Genomic DNA, 13,188 nt, shown 5'->3' with positions numbered 1-13,188 from the left:
TTCTTTGATGATTAGTGACACTGATCATGTTTTCATGTACCTGATGGCCACCTATGTTTCTTCTTTGGAAAAAATGCCTATTCATATCATCTGCCTATTTTTAAAGCAGATTGTGTGTTTTGCTATTAAATTGTGCAAGTTCTTTATATATTTTGGATATTAACCCTTAATCAGATATATGATTTGCAAATATATGATTTGCAAAATAGATTGCTTTTTCATTTTGTTGCTGATTTCATTGGCTGTACAGAAGCAGCTTTTAAATTTGACGTAGTCACACTTGTTTAATTTTGCTTTAGTTTTCTTTGTTTTTGGAGTCAGGTACAAAAAAGTCATTACCAAGACCAATGTCAAGGAACTTAGTGCCTATGTTTTCTTCTAGAATTTTTATGGTTTCAGGCCTTACATTCAAGTTTTGATTGATTTCACATTCATTTTTGTGTATGGTGTAAGATAGTAGTTTAGTTTCATTATTTGGCATGTGGCTGTCCAGTTTTCCCAACACCATTTATGGAAGAGACTTTCCTTTCCCCATAGTATATTCCTGGCTCATTTATCATAAATTAATTGACCATGTATGGATGGGTTTATTTCTGGGCTCTCTATTCTCTTCCATTGATATGTGTCTATTTTTATGCCAATACTACATTGTTTTATTACTATAGTTTTGTAATATAGTTTGAAATCAGTTAGTGCAATGCCACTAGTTTTATTCCTGTTCAAGTTTGCTTTGACTATCTTTTATGGTTCCGTACAAACTTTAGAGTTGTTTGTTCCATTTCTGAGAAAAATGCAATTAGAATTATGACAGGGATTGCATTGAAACTATAAATTCTTCCAACACATGAGCATAGAACATCATCCTATTTGTGTCTTTTTAAATTTCTTTCATCTATTTCTAATTTTCAAGGTATAGGTCTTTCACTTCCTTGGTTAAATTTATGCCTAGGGATTATACTTTCTTGGATGTAATTATAAATGGGACAGTTTTTTTCATTTCTTTTTCTCATTGTTCATTTAGTATATATAAATGCAATAGGATTTTGTATATTGATTTTGTGTCCTGTAAATTTTTTTAATTCATTTATTAATTCTAACAGGTTTTTTTCTTTTTGGTAGAGTCTTTAGGGTTATCTATAATATAACATCATATTATCTGCAAATAGTAATAGATTTACTTCTTCCTTTCCAATACAGATGTCTTTTATTTCTTTTTCTTACCTAATTACTCTGACTAGGACTTCCAATACTATGTTGAATAAAAGTGGCAAGAGTGAGCATCTTTTTTTTTGCTCCTGATCCTAAAGACAAAGATTTAGCTTTTCTGATGAAAGTCATCAGAATAGAAGTTTCCCCCCACTAATTCTAGAGACCCTTATTTTTTCCCTTTCCCTCCCTCTCTTCCTATTTCTTTCCTCTCACTCTTCTTTAGTTAACTGGCATTCACCTAGATAGGCTTTATTTGACAAAAAAAAAAAAAAAAAATGGCCATTCTAGAAAAGAGGCTTAAAGACTTTAGGATTTATCATCATCTCATCCTCTACCTTGAGGGTTCAATGATCAAACCAGTTGTTTCTGCAGAGTGGTTCCTCGTTACTATACAAGATTCCTTAAGAAGAGGGATTGGTTAATTCCAACTTTCAGAATCTGTCACTATATGCAGGAAATCATTTGTATGAAGTTTCACATGGTTTTCGTGTCTGCTCTGAACAGGACAACTAGGCTGTGTTAGGTAGATTTAGACTTTAAGAATTGGTAAATATTAAAATGTTACTTGGAGTGGATAAAAATTCCCAAGAATGTTTTTATGAAGCTGACAGCTATTTCTCTATGATGTTGAGTGAGGCACTACCAGAATATAAGATGGATATTTGGGATGTGCAAAGGTTAAGAGTGCAGGCAGTAGGGTCAGGCATTCAATTCTTGTCCTGGTGTACCAGATTTGTTACTCAATCATTTTTCTCAATCTTAGAATGGTTTGTATAAAAGTACTTCATGGGGCTGTTCCAAGATTAGGAAATAAATGCAAAATGCCTAGCACAGTATCTGCCCATAGTATGTGTTCAATAACTGTCAGTTATATTTAAAGAAATTTCCACATCTTTGGATATCACAATGAAATCTTTTTAATTTGGGCCCTGTTAATTGAAATTCATTGCACTATATATTTGCTCTATTTCATATGCATTCCTCACAGCAAAAATAACCCACTAATTGATAATGCATATAAATGCTATTGTAAATTGAAATCCTATACAAATAAATGTTATTGATATTTTGACAGTTCATATTTTGACAGGCTGTCTGGAAATTGACTTCTTTATCATTGAAAGCATATTGAAATGTTAGGAAAATACAAAGAGAATATTTCACTAATTTAAGAGGACAAACTCTTTTAAAACACTTTGCACCTATTTGCATATAAACAGTTACTCTGCCAATCATAAATGACTCATCTTTTTGCTAAAACCAGTCTGACAGAACTCTACCTCAACACCTCAAACAACATTGTGAACATATTAAAAGCCATTGCATTATATTTTTAAAATGGCTAAAATGGTGAGTTTTATGTTAGGCAAATTTTATACTGAGTACAAACTAGCAATGAATAAATTGTAAATACATGGTAGAAAAAGAACTTGCAGGGAGCAGGTAATATTCAGTGCACACTAGCATTATCAGGCAAGAACTTACAGCTGAGTTGGACCTCAGCTAAGTCTTGAAGGTTTCATGCTCAAATACCTACAGGGGATGTAAATAATGAATAAAGCTGCCAAGTGTGAGATTCAAACACAATTTGTTTCACAAAAGTAAAGAAATGTCTTTTCCTTTCTCTTGAGACAAGAACCCCTTCTCTGTGTAGCTTTCATTTTCCCACTGTGAACAGAGATGTTGGTGCCCAGAAGTGAGAGTACAAAAAGAACAAAACATGGGTTTGTCAAACAAAAAGAAGTTACAGAGACTGTGGTCAGCTGGAGAGAGAATGCCTGTCTGAAAGTGGGCCAGCCACAGATACCAAGGTATGCTGCTCCAGACCTGCTGAGTAGCCCAACGTTTAAAGATAAGCCAGAAATCTGATTTTTTTTTTTTTAGTTTTACTGAGATATAATTGACATACATGTATTGTAAAATGATTACCAAAATAAGTTTAGTTAACATCCATCATCTTATATAGCTACCAAAAAAAAGTTATTTTACTTGTAATGAGAACTCTTAGATTTGTCTCTTAGTAACTTTCATTTATAACATACAGCAGCATTAACTATAGTCACCAAGTTATACATTACATTCCTAGGACCTACTAATTTTACTTGTTTATCCTATTACTGAAAGTTCATACCTTTTGATCACCTTCAGCCAATGCTCCTCCCCACAGACCCTATTCTCAACTCCAGTGACCACGAATCTGATGTCTTTTTAAGTTGGTTGTTTGTTTTGTTGTTTGAGGTTCCAAATATAAATGAGATCATAAAGTATTTGTCTTTTTCTGACTTATTTCACTTACCATAATGCCTTCAAGGACCATCCATGTTGTCACAAATGACAGGATTTCATTTTTTATGGCTGGCTAAAATTCCATTGTATATCTATATGACAACTTCTTTATCCATTCATCTTTGATGGACACATTTCCCTTTCCTGGCTATTGTAAGTAATGCTATTTTTCATTTTTGCTTTTCACTTCCTTTTGATATATTCCCAGAAGTGGAATTGCTGGACCATATGGCAGTTCTATGCTTTAAGTTCTTGAGAAATCTCCATACTATTATTCATACTGGCTATACCAATTTACAATCACAACAGTGCACAAGGGTTCTCTTTTTTTTCCATATCCTTGGCAGCATCTATCTCTTGTCTTTTTGATAACAGCCATTCTAACAGGCATAAGGTAATATCTCATTGTAGCTTTGATTTGGTTTTTGTTGATGTTGAACATCTCATATAACTATTGGTCATTCATATTATCTTCTTTGGACAAGTGTGTATTCAGGTCCTTTGCCCATTTTTAATTGCATTATTATGATTATTTTTTTATTTTGCTATTGAGTTATATTAAGTTCCCTGTATACTTTGGATATTAACCCCTTGTCAAATATATGGCTTACAATTTTTTCCCCCATTTCATTGATTCCTTTCATTTTGTTTCTTTTGCAGTGTGGAAGCTTTTTAGTGTGATGTAGTTCCACTCATTCATTTTGTTGCTGAGATTTAGGTGTCATATTTATAAAATGATTGCCAAGACCCATGTCAAGGACTTCTTTTTCTATGTCTTTGATAATTCATTTCAAGTTAATTTTTGATGAATGGTATTAGAGATCTAGTTTCATTTTTTTTATATGCAGATATCCCGTTTTCTAAGTACCATTTACCTAATAGACCATTTTCCCCCTCCATTTAGTATTCTTGTTTCCCTTGCCAAATATTAGTTGCTCGGGTTTTTTTCTGAGCTCTTGATTCTGTTTTATGTGTCTATATGTCTGTCTTTATACTAATATCACACCGTTTTGATTACTATAGCTTGAAATCAGAAAGTCTGATGTCTTCTGCTTTGTTCTCCTTTCTCAAGATTGCTCTGGCTATTCAAAGGTCTTTTGTGGTTCCTATAAATTTGCGAAACTTTTTTTTCTACTTTTGTAAAAATGCCATTGGACTATTAATAGGGATTGCATTGAATCTGTAGATGGATTTTGGTAATACTGACATTTTAACAATATTAATCCATGAACACGGGATTTTTATTTGCTTGCAAACATGGATGTCTTTCTATTTGTATATTCTTCCAGTTCTTCATCAATGACTTGTAATTTTCAAAAAAAAAAAAACTTTTCACTTCATTGGTTAAATTTCTTTGTAAGTATTTTATTGTTTTCAATGCTATTGTAAATGGATTATTTTTCAGATTTGTTGTGTGTAGAAACACACTGATTTTTGTATGTTAATTTTATACTGTTCAACTTTATTGAATTTGTTGATTGAAGTTTTTTGGTTGAGTCTCTAGGATTTTCTATGTGTAAAATTGAGTCATCTACAGTAGAAATAATTTTGCTTCTTCCTTTCTGATCTGGATACCTTTCTATCTTTTTCCTGCCTGATTGCTCTGGCTAGGACTTCCAATACTGTGTCAAATAGAAGTGGTGAGAGTGGGTACCTTGCTTTGTTTCTGATCTTAGAGAAAAAATTTTCAACCTTTCACTTTTGAGTATGTTGAGATATGTTCTTTCTACACCTCATTTCTTAAGAATTGTTATGAATGGATGTTGAATTTTGTCTGATGCTTTTTCTGTATTTATTGAGATGTGATATATCACGTTGATTGATTTGGTATGTCCCAGGGATAAATTCCATTTGATCATGATAAATGATCCTTTTAATGTGCTGCTGTATTTGGTTTGCTAGTATTTTATGGAGAATTCTGCATCTATATTCATCAGGGATATTAGCTTGTAGTTTTAGTGTCTTTTTCTGGCATGAGAAAGAGGGTAATGCTGGCCTCATAAAACGATTTCAGAAGTGTTTAAGAAGGACTGCTGTTAATTCTTTATTGAAAGTTTGATAAAATTCAAAATTTGCCAGTCAGGCTCTCTCTCTTCCTAGGCTTTTATTCATTGGTATATTTTTGATTATTGATTCAATCTTTTTACTAGTAATTGGTCTGTTCAGATTTTCTATTACTTCCTAATTAGATCTTATTAATGGGTGTATAGTTCTAAAAATTTTTCAAGTTTTTCTAGGTTGTCCAGTTTGTTGGCCTGTTTATACTAGACTCTATGTACCTTTATATTCCTGTTGTAATGTCCCTTCATAATTTTGTTGATTTAGATCTTCTTTCTTGGTTAATGTAGCTAAGTTTATCAAGTTTATCTTTGCAATAAACTCAATCTTTCTATTGTGTCCTTGTTCTGTATTTTTGTTCTAATATTTATCATTTCTTCTGCTAACTTTGGGCTCAGTTTATTCTTTTTCTAGTTCTTTAAGGCATAGAGTTAGGTTTTTTGAGCTCTCTTATTAACTTAGACATTTATTGCTATAAATTTCCATCTTAGAACTGCTTTTGCTTGCATCCATTTTGATTTGGTACATTTTGTTTCCATTTTTGTTTGTTTCAAGATACTTTTTGTATTTCCTCTTTAATTTCTTCTTTGATTCATTTGTTTTTGAGCAGAGTGTCATTTAATTTCCAGGTATTCATGAAATTTAGTTTTTTATCAATTTCTAATTTTATACCATTTTGGTCAGAGGAGAAACTTGGTGTGACTTCAAACATTTTAAATTTTCTAAAACTTGTTTTGTGGTCTAAAATATGGTTTAACCTAGAAAATGTTCCTTGTGTGCTTGAGAAGAATGTAGCTACTGCTATTGGTCGTTGGTTAGAATGCTCTATATTTGTCTGTTAGGTCCAACTGGACTAAACTGTTATTTAAATCTGCTATTTCCTTTCGAATCTCTATCTGGATGATTAATACATTGTTGAGAATGGGTAGTAGAGTCCCCAAATAGTATCATATTGCTGTTTGTTCTCTTTTTGGTTGTTTTTGCTTTATATAGTTGGATGCTCCAATGTTGGGAACATAAATATTTATAACAGTTATGTTTTATTAACTTCTTTATTATATAATGAGCTCTTTGTGTCTTTAAGTCTAATTTGTTTGATATAAGTATACCTACCCCTATTTTGAAATACTTTTTTCTATTCCTTCACTCTGTATGTATCTTTAAGGCTAAAGTGAGTCACTTGCAAGCCACATATGGCTGGGTATTGTTTTTGTATCTAAACAGATTAATTCTCTAAACAAAAGACATAAAATGGCTGAATAAAGTAATTATTAATAGGTAAGGGCTTACTGTTATCATGTTAATTCTTTTCTAGCTGTTTTGTAGATCTATAGCTCCTTGTTTCTTATCCTGTCTTTGTTTTAATGTCTCTTGGTATCAGTATATTTTGGCTTCTTTATCATGTTTTTTGTGTAATTATTACAGTTTTTTCTTGTGGTTCCAATGAGGCTGTCTTAAAATTCTAACACCCTATTTAAACTAATAACTTCAATAGCATTCCTAAGCCTAACTCTTTTACTTCTCCTTTCCCTCACAATTTAGGTTATTGATGTTACAGCTTACATATTTTTTATATTATGTAGCTAGTAACAGGTTATTGTAGTTATGGTTCTTTTTACTATGTTTGCTTTTAAACCAGAGTGGTAGTGAGTTATGCACCACCATTACCATATTACAGAATATAATTTTGACTGTTACCAATGAGTTTTACACTACCTTCTTATGTTTTTATACTATTAATTAGCATCATTTTACTTCCAAAGACTTCCTTTATCATTTCTTATAAAACTGGTCTAATGGTGATGAACTTCCTCTATTTTTGTTCAATCCTGAAAGACAGGATTGCTGGGTATAGAATTCTTGGTTGACTGTTTTGTTTTGTTTCTCCTTTTAATATTTTGAATATACCACCTCATTGTCTCCTGTCCTGAAAAATTGGTTGAGAAATCCATGGATAGTCATGGGGTATTCCCTGGTATGTAACTTCTGTTTTTCTTCCTGCTTTCAGAATTCTTTGACTTTGGCAACTTAATTAAAATGTATCTCAGTGTAGCCTTATTCAGTTTCGACCTATTTTGGATCATGTGAAGCTTTTAGATCTGGATGTCCATTTCTCTCCTTAAGCTTGGGCAATTTTTTAGCTATTATTGCTTTAAATATACTTTCTCTTCCTGTCTCTTTCTCTTCTCCTTTAGAATTTCCATAATGCAGATATTATTTATTTTGATTGTGTCCTATAAAAGTCCCATAGGATTTCTTTCCCCTTTTGCTCCTTTGACTAGATAATTTCAAATGTCCTTTCTTCTAGATCAGTAATTCTAACTTTTATATGGTCAAGTTTGCTTTTGAATTCTTTGGTTCAATCATTCTATTTTGCAGTGAACACTTCTGTTTGTTTTTGAGTGTTTCTGTATCTCTGTTAATTTTCTTTTTGTTCTTGCATTATTTTTCTAATTTTGTGTAGTTGTCTGTATATTCATGTAGTTCACCAAACTTCTTTATGAGAACTATCCTGAATTCTTTGACAGTTCATGGATCTCCATTTTCTCTAGGGTCAGTTATCAGAGCTTTCTTAGTTTCCTTTGGTGGTGTCATATTTACTTCAATATTTGTGATTCTTGATTACTTACATTGATATATGCAGTTTCCTCTTCCAGACTTTGCATGTTCACTTTGGGAGAGACAGTTTTTCACAAGTCGACTCAGTTTGTATTTCTGGATGTATCTGCTGGTAACATACTTGACTGGTGGAGCCATCAGCCCACCAGAGCAAGCTCTGAGATTGACAGGAAGTTGCTGGTGCCACCAGCTAAGAAGAGGTAGATAGGTCTGCTGTCTTGCTTCTCTGCCATGGTGAGTCTATACGATGGGCTTCCCATTCTCTGGTCAGGTTTACTAGGTGGTTCAAACTGGGTACTCTACTCACTAATGGATGGCATTATGAATTAGATTTCTTGCTCTGGCAGGGCAGGCCCCAGGAGCTTCACAGCTTCATACTTGGGAAGCTGAATCAGGCAAGATTGTGCATTGAATTCCTTGTCACATGAAGCCTTTGGTTTTTCTCTGCAGATAGATAGGGAAAACCATGGAGTGTACTCTCTGTTCAAGTGCCACTGTAGTAAACAGGGCTGTTGAATGAATTACATAGCTTCTCAAATGCCCTAGGTAGGATCCCCAGTTGATGGGTCTATATTCAGCAATGGCAGGCCTATGAATTAGTTTTCCTGCCCATGCAAAGCATGAAAACCAGCTCCAAGGCCAGCAAAGCCTTTTGCTTATGGTCTTGCCCCAAGCTTCCTAACTAAATGACCTCTGCCTTTGTTCTGCAGATTATTTATTCTGCCTAATAGACTCCTTACTCAAGCGTGCCCGACTTTTTGGTCAAGTGGAGCTGGAAGCTATACTCAGCAATAGGCTGGTCTCTGACTCCTCTTTTGCCTAGGTGGAGGCAGGCCAGGTTGTAGGGCCAGCAAAGCTCTTTCTTTGTGGACCCAAATGAGACAGACCATCTTGGCTATTTAGATGAGCAAATCTGCTGGTTAGGACTGCTACTTGGGTGCTGCAAGTAGGAACTCAGCCTGCCAAGATCTGAGTGCTGGTTGTTGCAAGTCCCTTCTCTATCACAATCTGATTCCTAGTGATTGAGCCACACACATTGCCCCACTATCCCTGTATGATGAGACCAGGGTGATCCACAATTCTGGGAGGAGCTAGATGTCCACCTTGGGCTCTCTTTTCATTGGAGAAACTGTAGGCTCAGGAAAGACCTCTCTGGCACTGCAGCAGCCTATGAGAGGGGCAAGGTGGTCAGCCTGGAGCTGCTTTTTTTACCCTTATAATGCAGTTTGTCTTGGTCTATGTGGTGCATGGGTGTGCTTAAGCCTTTCCCCATGTTCTGTTCTTTCAGTGGTGTCTTCTACATAGTTTTCCTTGTGAGGGGAAGCAAAGTCAGGAATGACCTATGTTGTCATCTTGATGTTAAATGATGGCTCAAAATATTTAAAAACCTAGAGGCCAGATGTAACACACAGCAATCTGTCTTGAAGAATAAGTTGGATTGGGAAGGGGGAAAAATGAGGGAAGTGCTTTAGGAGGAAACTTGCATGGGCAAAAATGCAAGGGACTTGGATCAAGTTTCTTCTCCAGACAGAGTGTGGATAAGTTTGGCTGAAACAGTTTGGGGTGTGTAGGTTTGTGTCTGGGAGGAGATTGCTGAGGGAGTCAATGAGATAGAATGATAGGCTGCGGAGCTTAAATTTTGTTCAGCTGAGAATGATGAATCTTAACATGGGCAGCATCAGAGCTTTTCTAGTATATGAAGAGTATTAAACTCATGTCTGGAGAGGATAGGGTAGGGAGGAAACCATGTCTACCTCAACCAGGATTTGTCAAGGCCATAGAATGACTCCTGCATAGTTTCAGAAGCTTGACAAAGCAGAAGCTAATATGTGGGCAGGCCTGGCTAAAGACAAGACTGGAATACCTGATTATTAATCTCTGTAGCACAAAACTGGCTGAGCTCCTGCTGTTTTTGTTGCTTTGGTCTGCTTTCTGTGGCCCTTCTTGAGGCAAGCGGGTCAAAACCCTTATTGATTCCTCCTCCTAAAGTCAGTCTGTCTCCAGACGAGGGCCCAGCATGCAACAAGCTAATACAACAGTGCGTCCTGCTGCTCAGCAATCCTAAATTCTGGCCCAAATGTTACCCACCTGGTAGCAGAATGTCCTGTCCTTGTTGCTCTGGTTCATCCAATCCACAGGGAAGGGGAAGACACTGGAACTACAAATAGAATCTAGAAATAAATCTCATTTAGGAGTTTGGGAATAAGAACCTAAGGGCAGATCATAGACTTTTAACTATCAGAGATGAAAATGAATTATTGAGTATGATTTTAGTAGCTGCTTTCCTTCTACAAAACTTCTACAAAAGAGTGAGCAGGTGTGATTTTTCTTGGAGTTGCAATTAGTACCATCATTTCAGTGCAATATTAAGTGCAAGGGTCTCTTGTGAGGTACTATGACATTTCAGTGCTCTTCAAGCACTAGAGTGGCAGCCTGGAATCTGCTGTTTGCTGCCCTGTGAGTATTGGTCTGAGAAAGTGCCGGACTTCCCTGCAACCCGGAACTCATGGGTCCTACAGGAAGAAGTAGAGAGAATAGTGCCAGCAGGCCAAGCGGCATGGGGTTTATGTTTCTCATGTTCACCAGTGTGTATCAGAACATCTTTCCTGATAAGCAGCTGTTCTGTCCTCTCTGTAGAGAGTAGAGCAAAAACATGGACTTAATTACCTATTCAAAGGGTATACGTTGGTCATGAGGAGACATTTTTCTGATTGACATAGTTCTCTATCAATGAAATGGTTTCCCCAATGAGGATTCCTTTTGGATAGATCTCTCACAGGCAACATACATTTTCGACAGTGATTCTTTAAAACAAATAACCTTATTGAAATATAGTCCACTTACCATGCAATTTACCTGTTTAGAGTATACAACTCAGTAGTTCTTAACTGTATATTCACAGAGGCATGAAAACTTTACCACAGTCAATTTCGGGACATTTTCATCACCCTAGATAACCACTAGTCCACTTTATAGATTTGCCCATTTAATATAAATGTAACATACTATAATCCTTTATGTCTGACTTCTTCCACTTAACCTATTTTTAAGGTTTGTCCACAAACCTTCTTCCCTCAGCATAATTAATACATTTTTCATAGGAAATCTTTCCAAGCTTCTATCCAGTCCCTAACAGCAAGTAAAACTAAAATAAGAGGTAATATATAGATTAAGATGCAGCAGTACCTGTAATGGCTTTTGGAAAGGACAGGATAGGTCCTTACAGGATCAGGCTTGAAAAGGCTGAAAGCAGAAATGTACTGCTCCACAGGGCAAGGGTCATCCAACTCAGGAACAGTGCTCTTTGTGCCAGACAGAAATTAGAAAGGTTCTGATGAGGGGAGAATATGAAAGGATGATCAGAGTTTCTATGGTTAATTGAAAGTGTTCATTGATTAATCGAATGCTGAAATAATTACTACCAGATAATATAGTCTGAGACAGATATCCAAGGTTGAAAGCTAAATCAGGTTAAATAATATCACGTCACTAAGAGCATTCTGGCTCCTGCAGTTTAGGACATTTTACTGACCTCAAATAGTACACCAACATCATGGGGTATTTTAAAGTTCAGATAAAAAGTCACATTTGACAAAGGCTTACATAGATTACCAAATTTTCACGATGGCTAAATCTTTTAAGATTCCCACCTAGTTCAGTGCCTTCCTCAATCATACAAATAAGTAAAAGAAGTGTCAACAGAAAAATAGGGAGAATGGAACCCATAACTGAAACCTTTATGCCAAATTGTGGGATTTTTTTTCTCCAAAGTTTCGGCCAATGATTTTGACCTCTTCAGTGGGATCCTGGTATCTTGTGGTGTTAAGCCCCCTCCATTAGCACTGGAAAAATCTCTACAAGAAGGTGAATAGCACTAAAGATATTGCTTAGATCTATACTTTTCCTTTCCAAAATCTGAAAGGTTATTGATCTAGCCCTATAATATACAAACATAAGAGAATTCTGTCAACATCGGATAGCCTTTTTTTGTAAAGAAACATAGAATATAAGAACTATATAAGCACTACCTAGAGAGACAAATGAAAGATAAATACAAGCCAAAGATGGTTTAAAACATCCACCACTACTTTATAGATCCTGGCTCTTCTCATGTTCCTTCAACTTAAATCTTGTAATTATTCACTTATATTTTAACAATAGAATAGATAGCAGCCAGTGAAATTCAAGGTCAAATAAAGTCATCTAACTGAATATATAGTATTATAACTAAATTAGAAATTTTAACTTATAAGAATTGCTTCAGTATTTTAGAAAATAAGTATTTCTGAGTTATTATCAGAGAGATTTTGACATGGATGCAAAATGTTAGTCTACCATAGGAGCTGAGATAAAAATCACATGATTTAATCATTCTGAATCCATATGGCTCCTCTGAGATAGAGCCAGATGTAACCAGAAGGATTTATAGGGTGTAAAATTCAGAATGGATTAGGAAAGTATTTCTGTGTTCATCCCAATGCATCCTAAATCAAAGTGCCCTGAATGGACCAGAGCAGTCTTTGGCCTAGTGGGGAGGTTGTCATGGCAACTGACCAGTGAGCCCAGACAGTGGAATGTGAATGCAAACAACAGGGGATAAGATTGTGTACAGAGCAGCATACTAAAGCTGCTTCTGCCCAGGTACAGTGACACATCCGTGGAAGTGTGAAACTGTCACTGCATTTTTTATACCTTCTTGCAGTTCTGGCAGGTCATTCGAAATTTATCAAGAGTCTTTTCCCAGATGTCGGTAAAAACCTGATAGATAACGGAGCTGTAGAAAAATCACCAGCAATAGATGTAATGCTATACAAAGCCCTGGAGGGCTGTTAAACTAATAACACCACTCACATTTCCTAAAGGAGGTTGAAGTTCGCTTAAGGTAAATCCAATGATGCTTTAGTGCCACCTTGTGTCCACCTTTAGATATTGGAAGTTACCCAAAAGCCCACCCTCAAACCTTTCATTGGGCGACAGCAGGGCAGACATGGGAAGAGCCAGATTATGTTGGAGTTT

The 13,188-nt window shown here is 35.6% G+C and overlaps 1 protein-coding gene and 1 long non-coding RNA gene across 3 annotated transcripts in view; one reads left to right on the top strand and one right to left on the bottom strand.

Annotated features, from left to right (window-relative positions):
- RAB3C (RAB3C, member RAS oncogene family) overlaps nucleotides 1–13,188 on the top strand; it is a 223,274-nt gene that overhangs the window by 208,943 nt on the left and 1,143 nt on the right. The gene's annotated exons all lie outside the window — the stretch shown is intronic.
- LOC118606579 lies at nucleotides 6,242–11,874 on the bottom strand. The gene is made up of 3 exons (XR_004952536.1): nucleotides 11,359–11,874; nucleotides 10,261–10,330; nucleotides 6,242–8,616 (listed from the first exon to the last, which is right to left on the bottom strand). It is a non-coding gene; the product is annotated as an uncharacterized LOC118606579 (long non-coding RNA).

This window comes from Rousettus aegyptiacus, unplaced genomic scaffold (assembly GCF_014176215.1).
Source record: "Rousettus aegyptiacus isolate mRouAeg1 unplaced genomic scaffold, mRouAeg1.p scaffold_m13_p_8, whole genome shotgun sequence".
Taxonomy (NCBI): Eukaryota; Metazoa; Chordata; class Mammalia; order Chiroptera; family Pteropodidae; genus Rousettus; species Rousettus aegyptiacus.
The sequence above is the reverse complement of the archived record's forward strand: the minus strand, read 5'-3'. Positions and strand labels throughout refer to the sequence as shown.